General features: G+C 36.4%; 1 long non-coding RNA gene across 2 annotated transcripts; it reads right to left on the bottom strand.

Moving 5' to 3' along the window:
* Positions 1 to 575: 575 nt before the first annotated feature.
* Positions 576 to 6,792, bottom strand: LOC144366937 (uncharacterized). 2 transcript variants are annotated; one of them, XR_013426147.1, is made up of 3 exons: positions 4,842 to 6,792; positions 1,320 to 1,497; positions 576 to 851 (listed from the first exon to the last, which is right to left on the bottom strand). It is a non-coding gene; the product is annotated as an uncharacterized LOC144366937 (long non-coding RNA). The 2 variants fall into 2 exon arrangements; XR_013426146.1 differs by lacking the exon at positions 4,842 to 6,792 and having other exon boundaries at positions 1,320 to 4,821.
* Positions 6,793 to 10,514: the final 3,722 nt, after the last annotated feature.

Below are 10,514 nucleotides of genomic sequence, written 5' to 3'. Positions count from 1 at the left end.
TGCCCCAGAATGATGATAGCAGGAAAGGAATTATAATTGCCATTTTAAAACTCAGTGTGATGGTCTTTTATCAGATTAGTGGCAAGTTCAAAAATACATTTTGTGAATGAAGTGCACCTAAAATATTTGCCACTCCAAGATGCATTTGAAAAATTTGTAATTGTTTTATAAATAAAATAGTAAACCATCTTAAGATCAGATGTAGTCAAGCACTGCCACATTTAGCCCTCACTTTGTGGGTGGTATAAGGTTCTTAAGAGACTGTAAGGAGCTTGGACTTATCCAGGGTAAATATTTTGTAAGAAATAAATTCTTTACTTACAATAAAATGTGTTTAAGGTACTGAGACCTATTTTTAATGCATTTCATTGGCATTATCTGGAGAAATCAAAAAGAAAATTACATGAAACACTTAAGAATTCATTTAGAAAGTGCTGTGATAATGAAGTTTGTCTATGCATTTGCTTGAAAGTCAGCATTGATTAAGCAATTTCAAATGGCTACTTACAATTAAGAGTTCCAATTTGGCTGTATTCTAAGAGGCGCTTGGAGAATAAATAGGAAAGGAAAATATATCCAAATAAAATATAGTTTATTAAGGTATGGATTTTTTTTCAATTTGTAGATTTACACTTCATTTGTTTTAGAAAATTAAAGTTTTAACCTAATTTAGGCAAGATACTGAGCTACAGTGAACAAACAGATGCCTTTGTGATTCACTTCAGGTTTTGGAAAACACTGGAGGTGTTGAGCTATAAGAAACCAGGACATCATGAATGTAGATGTAGTTTTCTTCCTTTCTTACTATGGCGTTTTTGGTCTTGGGCGACTTTATGTAGCAACATGCAGAGCTGTGAGAGAGAGAAAGTATACTGAGGACCAACTTTGTGCCAGGCACAACTGTGAGAGAGGTATTTAAAAACTTAATAGCTATCATGAGCTTTGTAATGTTTTGAAAAACCAATAAAAAATATAAAAAAAAACTTAATAGTATTATTATTTTATCTTATATAGATTGTGAAGTAAGCATTGTATTCCTGAAGGGTTGATGCTCAGAAAGACTATAAGTAACTCATTCTAGGAAACAACAATCAAAGACATAAGAGTCATTTGTAAACCAAATCCTTTTTGCTTTGGGCTCTTTTTTTGACAATGAAAAGATGAAACACGTTGATATATGGATTTCAAATTTCCTGTTGCTTTAATTAGCTGTTGCTTATACACCTGTGTGTGTAGGTGCTATTTTACACATTAGGCTATATATAGGTACAGTATATAATACGAATAGCTATAATTACTATACAAAATTATACTATTACTTGTAACTTCCCCCAAGTGATGGAAAGTGATTTCTTGTGTTGAATTCCTAGGAGACAGTCCTGATCTTCATGCAGCTTCCTCCTAGTGATGATCCAGTCAGGCTCCTTCCATCTCAACCCTTGTCCATCTTTAGCACTTGGCTTCTGAAGTGCTCCCTCTGTGGCTGATCAAGATGGCCTAAGAGGAATGAGCGTGAGAGGTTTTAGGTGCCAGGACTGGAAAAGGCACAAACTTCTGCTTCCACAAGCTTCCACTCAGAATCCATTGGCTAGAAATTAGTTCATAGCAACATCTAAAGATGAGGAGTCTGGAAAATGTCATCTACCAGTGTTTCCAAAACTAAGAGAAAACCAGTTTATTGACATGTCCTTAGATTTACCAAAGATAAATTTTCCATATGAGTTACATACTAAGCATTGTTGCAGGAAAGGTGCCACATCCATGTGAAATGTCACTAAAGCACAAAGAATAATAGAGAGGAAAGGGAAAGCAATATTGGAATCCAAAAACCTGAACTTCAGTCTTGGATCTGTTACGTAAGAGCTAAAGCACTTCTCTGAATCAAAACTATCAAATGTGAATAATAACATTCTTGGCCCACCCATATAAGTGTTATAGAAAAAACTTAGAATATGATTGGATTTGGTAAAGGTTAAACTCCTAAAATACTTTTAATTTTTTCTTATCTATAATCCATTGTTAATAGAAATAGTTACCTAAAAGAAATATCAATTACATTACTCAGATGCTTAAAAGCATTCATTGGTTCTCATAATAAACAGACAGATATAGACAGACGGTAGATGGCATATAGATAGACACAGAGATCAATCAATCAATATATATAGTATCAAAGTCTGTAGACTATAGTCTCCAATGTCCACACTAGAGAATTCCAAATAGAATGTAATGAATTTCAAATTCTTCAGCACAGCATGCAAGCCCCTACAATATTGCTCAGTATGTATCTAGCTAAGGACATTTTCTTCTGTTTCTGTTAAACAAACTTGTTTCCTCTGTTTTTTTTTTTCTTTCTATAATGCTTATTAGTTGGACATTGGTACAACAGTGAATGTCCTGGGTCAGTCATGTTATTCTCATATTTGTATATTCTTTTCTATCTAATTCTCCAGAATGTCTTTGATTTTTATCTGCTAGTGTTTTCCAGCTGTTTCAAATATTCTGCTGACATGAATCCTATCAATTTTTTAACTTGTATGGTTCACAATTCACAGCGTCTCCACAGATTTCTCTGAGGATAATAACTGGGACATTTAAGTCCTCTACTCTTGGAGGCTCAGTTCTTTTCGTTATACATCTTGGCCTTCTCTTTCATGACACTGTTTTCCTTACAGGCTTTCTTTGGTTCGACTTTTATATTTGAGATTCATTATTCCCTGGTAGCTGTTGGGGGCTTTCTCCACTGCTTGCCTGAGTAACGTGGTTTCCCAGTTTTGTCTTTCTCTTAAACGAGAAGAATCCTGGGGAGACTGTGTCCCTGGCTTTGTCAACTGGTTGACTTGACTTTGGGGTAATCAGACAAGGATCTAACTGTCAGCTCTCATCTGAAGAGATTAATGCTGAAGGGCTTGCATCAACACCAGAAGCAGGTCCCCAGGCCATCTATATGATCACTTCAACCAGAAACACTCTGAGGACTAGTGGAATATTAGCACGGATATTTATAGCTGGGGCAGGAGATAGGCAGATAGAAATGGGGATCTCAGAGGATGGGATCCCCCCACTCCAGATTAAAACCCTAGGCCAGAACTTGTTTTGTTTTTGTTTTTCTCTGCCTGACTGAAGGCCCCACTCAGGCTTGGACACCCATCCATTCTGTGGTTGCCCCAGGGTTCCTTGACCACCCCAACATTAGTCCACCTCAAAGAGTTGTTTTGAATCCTGGCAATTCTTTTGCTTGAAGGAACAGGTACAGGACAAACTCAGGTTAACAAACACATTAAATCATCCTATTGTGGGAAGAAATTTAAAATGTACACCTTCAACTGGGTCAAAGGAAAAGAACAATCAAGGGGGACTCCCCAGTGAAAGGTTAGTTCCTCCATCAAACAGTATTAAAAACCCGGAGACAGACAGCCATGCACGACACTCGCACTGGGACCCTCCATGCTGTGGGGAGCTTCCTTTCTTGCTTCTAATAAATCTGCTATTGAGTCCTCACCCTGTGTTGTCTTTGGACTTCATTCTGCAGGTGCCTAAAAACCCTACAGCACACACATGACCCTGTGTTTCAGAGCTACAGCAACTTATTACTGTTTTGAAATATAGGCAAATTTTATAAAGTCTGATCATAATAGAAATCTTAAAAACATCTTCAAAATGTCTTTCTGGGAAATTGAGAGTAGCTGAAACAATAATACCAATAGCAACAATATTAAAGAATAGAGAATTTGAATGACATAACTTATGAACTGTATCTAATAATGTGCTGTTTCTTTTTTCTGGAATGTTCTCTGAGACCTCCACAGGGTCCTGACTTTTCTGTGTTTTGAGGGGAACTTGCCCTGATTATTCTATTTATAGCCACACCTCTGTCACTCTCCATCCCTTCACACCGTTTTGCTTTTGTCCATAGACATTATCACTAAAAATGCAGTTACTTGCAGAGTTAGTTGTCTCTTCTGCTTGAGTGCCAATTCCACAGAGGACAGTGATGTTGTCAGTTTTGTGGATTTCTCTTCTCTTGAAGCCCAGGATGGAGCACAGCATATAATAGCCCTCAACCCACAACTGTATGATAAATTACAGAAACAAACTTATCTCCAACCTTAGAAAAAAGAAACTTTTGAACATACATAATCTTTTTATGTAATAGTTTTTACAATAACTATTTAAATATCAAGCAAAAAAGTAAATATGTGTACTTCCCCAAAGCATGAATCATATGGCTCACAACCAGTAACCCAAAATAATATAAATAGAGAATTAATAAATTAGAGGTGGCCATAAAGATGTAACCGTAAGCACAAGTAACGGAGATGGGAGCGGACCTCAAACAGATCTGCAAACTTTCCTTTGTTCAGCAGCAGAGTCAATCAGTGAGGCATCAGAGAGGCTCATTTTCAGGGTGCAGAATGGCTGCTGGTTACAGAAGGGCTCTGAGGTTTAAAGGTCACGACGAGGGTGAATTAATCACTGGAGACTGAAGCAGAATGTGTCGGTTTGGGGCAGTCAGTTAAAAAATTGAAAAAATCCGAACCTAGCTGAACACAGTAGTATACCCTTATAATCCCAACTGCTTGGGAGGCTGAGACAGGAGGATCACAAGTTCAAAGCCAGCCTTAGCAACGGTGGGTGAGGCACTAAGCAACTCAGTGACACCCTGACTCTAAATAAAAAATATATAAAATAAAAGTAGGGCTGGGGATGTGGCTCAGTGGTCAAGTAACCCTGAGGTCAATTCCTGGGGCCTGCTCCTCCTCCTAAAAAAAAAATATATATATATATATATAAAATAATTCCAAAACTTATTGTTACTGGGAAGGGATGAAAGAACAGACCTGAGTTCATTGTTTATCTTCTTCCTCTGGGACCCCTTGTTACCTAGAGTTTTACTAGTTGCTTTTCTTCTTCCAGGACTCCTAAGAAAATGGGAAAGGGTGAAAGTTTAGGGCACAGCAGTCAATTCCTTCAGGACCCATTGTTAGTAGGAAGGATTAATGTTTGCATTATATATATATATATATATATATATATATATATATATATATACACACACACACCAGGATTAAACTCAGATGCATTCAGTCACTGAGCCACATCCCAGCCCTATTCTGTATTTTATTTAGAGACAGGGTCTCACTGAGTTGCTTAGCACCTCACTTTTTGCTGAGACTGCCTTTGAACTGAGAGTCCCTTTTAACCACTCAGGTTAAAAAATAAATTCCTCGTACTAATGTATTATTTTAAATTAACTACATATTGAAACCAGTGGCCATAGCCAAAATAGTAACAAAAAGACAAACACCTAAATCAGATAACCAGAAAGAAAACAAACAAAGTAAGTCAACTTTAATCTCAAAAAACTGGAAAAAGAGCAGAAAATCATTACCCCCCTCTCAGTGCAAAGGTGGGTGTCATAAAGACAGGAGTTTTCAATGAGGGTAATAGAAAACCAAGGATTCAAACAAACCTCCTACAGCCTACAACTAAAAATGCTGAATGAATTACTTTAAGAACCCCTTTGGAAAATATCAAATAATTGACAATGAAGCAGAGTTACCCAAAGAATAGAAGAGAAAACAAAGCCGGATCCTGAAAGGATAAACAGCTCAGAAGTCATTTTTTTCATGAGGAGTTTTTGCCATCCCTGAAAATTTTTAAATTTGTTTTCAGATCCGTTACAGACATGGGAGGAAAAGCAGACATTAAGACCCAGGTGGGGAGTGGGAATGTATGCCGTATTTTAATGGAGACACTCTCCACAATCTATTGTTATTCTGAAAGAAAATAAATCTCTCAGCGATATGCCAGTGGTCATATCCTTTGGGAAAAAGGAGACTTGTCTGAGTTTGGTTTCAGATTGTTCTTGGCTAACAAATAACACCCGTAGGGCACCTTGTAACGCACATGTAAAACCTCTTTAGATAAAGCCTCTTTTTTTTTTTTTTTAAGACCTTAAATCATTTTTTCCAAATTAGTTTTTAAAAGCAATGAGCAGCACAGAACCAAGGATATTTTAGCACCTGCAGAGCTTGAGACATCATCCAGCAGCTGACCAAACCAGAATGGGAAACAAACACGGCATACAGAAAGGACAACCTACCAGGTCCAGTGTATCGGATGCACAAAAGGAAGAAATGCTTAAGAAGAAGTAAAACAAAACAAAAAACCCAAACATAACAACAACAACAAAAAGACAAAAAAGAAAAAAAAAGAATACAAAGGAGTTGCTATGGTTGAGATCTGGAGGTCCCCCAAGGCTCATGTGTTCAAGGCTTGGTCCCAGTGCAGCCAGGTTCAGAGGTAGGACTTTGGGGAAGTGATTAGGCCATGAGGGCTCTGACCTCATCAATGCATTAACCCATTGATGGAGCCATAGCTGAGTGGGCTATGGGCCGCTGAAAGAAACTGTGAGACCTAGTTGATAAAGTTGTTCCTTGGCAGCCTGCCCTTGGTGACTCTATCCAGCCTGCCTCTGTCTGTCTGTCTGTCTCTTTCTCTCTCCTCCTGGCTGCCATGCCTCTGCCATCCACTGTGATGTTCTGCCTCTTCACAGGCCCAGAAACAATGGACTAGTTAAACGTCAACTGAAACTTCTGAAACCACAGGCCAAAAGAAATCTTTCTTTCTTTAAGTTGATTTTTCTCAATTATTTAGTCACAGCAACAAAAAAGCTGGCCAATATATGAGCCGTTCACAAAAAAGGATTGAAACTGTCAAGGTCAATGTGGAAAATAATCAACTTCCAAAATAATAAAAATATAAATTAAAACATAATACTTTCTCTTATTACCTTGGGAAGTGTTTTAAAATATCAGTACTACATTGCTAAAAGTGTTGAGGAATTTAGCCTCCAAGACACTGGTGATGAATGTTGTCATATTTTAAAGTGCATTTGCTAATGATTTAAAATGAAAATGCATATATCATCTGACTCACGAGTGTCATTTCTAAAAATTTGTTCTCCCTCTATTTACACAAAAGTATGCCAACATAGTTGCATGAATGTTCTTTACATTATTGAGTACAAAGGACCAAACTAGAAAAACTTAGATATTCATCATAAGAGAATCTTAAAAATATATCTATTCAGTAGTATTAAGCAGCCATAAGAAATAATGAGGTAGGGCTGAATGTCTTGATATTCAAGGAAATGGAAGCTATTGTAATAACAAAAGCAAGAGCAAAAATAGATACTGGTTATGACATGATATAAAAAAATCATGTAAAATCCTAAGTTAAAGTACATTTTTTTTTTTCTGAATGAATACATGAAGGATGTTAACTGTGGTCAACTTTGTGGAGAAGAATCGAGAATCTGAGTGGAAAGAAAAACCTTCACTCATATCTTACACTGTTTTGTTTGGTTTTCTTCCTTTAAAAAATAATTTTCTTAGTTGTTTAAACAATTTATATATATATATTATATATATATATAATATATATATATATATATATATTGAGATTCTCTATATATTCTACATATATACATTGTGCATATGCTGTTGACTCAATATATATATAAATTGTTTAAACAACTAAGAAAATTTATTTTTAACTATTTATTGGTTTTGTTTAATTTTAATGCATAATTCAATAATACATAATTTTAAAGTTAAATCAATTTAGTTTATTTAAGAAATTTAAACATTGAAAACATTAATAACATAACGATTAAGGGATGTTTTTTCTTTTGTATCATCTCCCGACCTTTTCCTTTCATTTCTGAATTTCCACTGAGTTTCCTACGGATCTCTTCCCTTCCAGTAACTCCCAACAAACTAGGTCCAGGCTGTGGGGGTGAAGTCAAGCAAGTGAGGGGCCTTCCATTGTTGAGTGTCTTTGAGCTACTTGAGATCAGGGAGGGAAACACTTGGAGTCTGTTACAGTTCTTGAACTTTCTTTTTTCACAGCAAACCTATCAGCTTTAAATTTGTAGAAGTTTCAGGTTTACCAAATTCTTACTGCTTTTCCTTAGAAAACAAAAGGGGAGATTTTAATTTCCAGCTTATTCTGCTTATTTAAAAATTTTATATCCTCTTCAGTGTCTGTTTTCATAGACATTTAATTAACATTCTTAGTTAATTATTAATGGCTCCTAATTTGAATTTCTTCTCAACTTTTTAAAGGTCATATCTTTATTTTCTTTAATTAAGAAAACCATGTGGTTTATGAAAAATTAATAAAATTATTGTCTCCTCCTATATTTTTTTTTAAATACGAGTTTTCTTTTTTTAAAATATAGTTTTTGAAAGTCTAGAATTTATCTTGGTTCTGCCTGTGTGAAATTATGTGATAATTATAATTTGAATGAATTCCAATAACTAAGAAAAATATTACCAAATGCTCAAAATAGCAATTCTGGTCCTCTCCCTAAAACCCTCCCTTTTCAGCCTCATACCTCTGGGTATGGTGCCCTGATGCTCTGACTGCAGTTACCACTTACAGAATTGCACTCTGGGGATGCAAAAGAGAGAGAAAGAAAGAAAGAAAAGAAAAAGAAAAAAGAATTCCCAAATGATTTCCAAACTCAATCCATCCTTTGGTAATTACATTTGTAGATAATGGAAAAGAAACCATTAACACAGAGTGCTTTTAAATCATAATTAATTACACATGCAAATGCACTGCTAAATTTGGATGCTCAATTAGACAGCTAATTGCATTGAAAATGGAAGTGCACCCTTAAATTGAGGACTGTGGGCCCTGGCCCACCTGTGTGCATCTTCTCACTTAAGCAAGCAACAGTTTTTTGTTTTGTTTTTTTTCCTTGATGCAATGGTAGGTAAGGAAGGAAATACATCTGCAACCTGCAAAATGTGGAAGATGTAGCCAATCATACTGACACATAATTTATATCTGTATTACAGATAGTCTATTTTAAACCAGATCCTTTGAAGACCAGACACCCTGGGGATTGCAGGAGTTTTAGCATCCTTTTAAATGCACTTTGCTCATGAAAGAAATGCTATGCTTACACAAGAGTTCACCCTTTGAAAACGTGGGAGGCATTTTTCCTATGACCCTTTAACTCCTACAATATTTGATATCTTGAAGCTCTGATTTTTAAAAAAATTAGGTAAATTGGAACATTGTAATTGTTATTGACATTACTACTAATAGATATTTTGTCTTATATTTACTTAGCAGGGTAATGTGATAGTTTAACACATATTTGCTCCTCTCATCACCCCCACAAGATAACTCGAGATCAGTAGGAAATGTGCAGTTACCCGTATGCTAGCAGCAGGCAACTGAGATTCAGAGAGGTTATATTATTTGCCCCAGAATGACGATAGCAGGAAAGGAATTATAATTGCCATTTTAAAACTCAGTGTGATGGTCTTTTATCAGATTAGTGGCAAGTATAAAAATACACTTTGTGAAAAGAAGTGCACCTAAAATATTTGCCACTCCAAGATAAATTTGAAAAATTTGCAATTGTTTTATAAATAAAATAGTAAACCATCTTAAGATCGATGTAGTCAAGCAGAATAATGCCCATTCCTCTCCCTCCACTGAAAGATGCCTATATTTTAATTCCTGTAACTGGAAATATATTTAGGTTACAAAGTTAAGTGAATTAAAGTTGCAAATGCAATGAAATTTACAAATCAGCTGAACTTAAAATAGGTCCTAAATTGTATGAGTGGGCCCAGGGAAATCACAAATGTCCTTAAAAGGGAAGAGAGGCAGAAGAGGAGATGAGAGAGAGATACTATTATAGAAGGTGTAGCATGCTCTGCACAGGTGGAGGTAAAATGCATGCAACTGAATCACAAATTGTAAATAAATGAAAGATGTCTACTAAATATTGTGATTCTGTAGGGGTATATAATCCCATGCGGTGTTTGCCTCTCATCCTGTCTCACTCTATCAGTTCTCAGAAAACATTCCTGGTCTTTATCTGAGAGTTTATTCAAAATTACTGCAAGTGCTGGTCTGAGGAGAGTCACCTGTTTTGCAAAGACAATTTTTTTCCCACTTTATCTAAATGAGACTGGCCAGGCTGTCTGTGAAAGTTCACCACATACTGGTATAAGCTGCATTGATGAATAGCTTTCTTTTAGGCTCAGGCTTAGTTTGTATGCTCCTTGACTTATGATAGGGTTACATTCTGATAAACCCATAGTAAATTCAAAGTAAGTCAGACTGCATTTAAGCCAGGCACAGGGGCACATACCTGTAATTCCATCTACTCAAGAGGCTGATGCATGAGGGTTGCAAGATTTAGGCCAGCCTGGGCAATGTAATGAGACCCCATCTCAAGTTGAAAAGAAAGGGCTGATGATGTACCTCAGTGGCACCGTACTTGCCTAGCCCTGGGTTCAATCTCCACAACTGGAAAGAAAACTAACAAACGATCCCCCACCCTGCATTTAATACACCAAGCCTAGCAACAGCTCAGCAACACAGTTCAGTGGAAAGTGATTGTTTACCCTGGCAATTGCTTGGCCAGCTGGGCCCTGGGCCTCCATGTCACTAACCAGTATTGCAAGAGTATCTTACTA

Source organism: Ictidomys tridecemlineatus, chromosome 9, assembly GCF_052094955.1.
Source record: "Ictidomys tridecemlineatus isolate mIctTri1 chromosome 9, mIctTri1.hap1, whole genome shotgun sequence".
NCBI lineage: Eukaryota > Metazoa > Chordata > Mammalia > Rodentia > Sciuridae > Ictidomys > Ictidomys tridecemlineatus.
The sequence above is the reverse complement of the archived record's forward strand: the minus strand, read 5'-3'. Positions and strand labels throughout refer to the sequence as shown.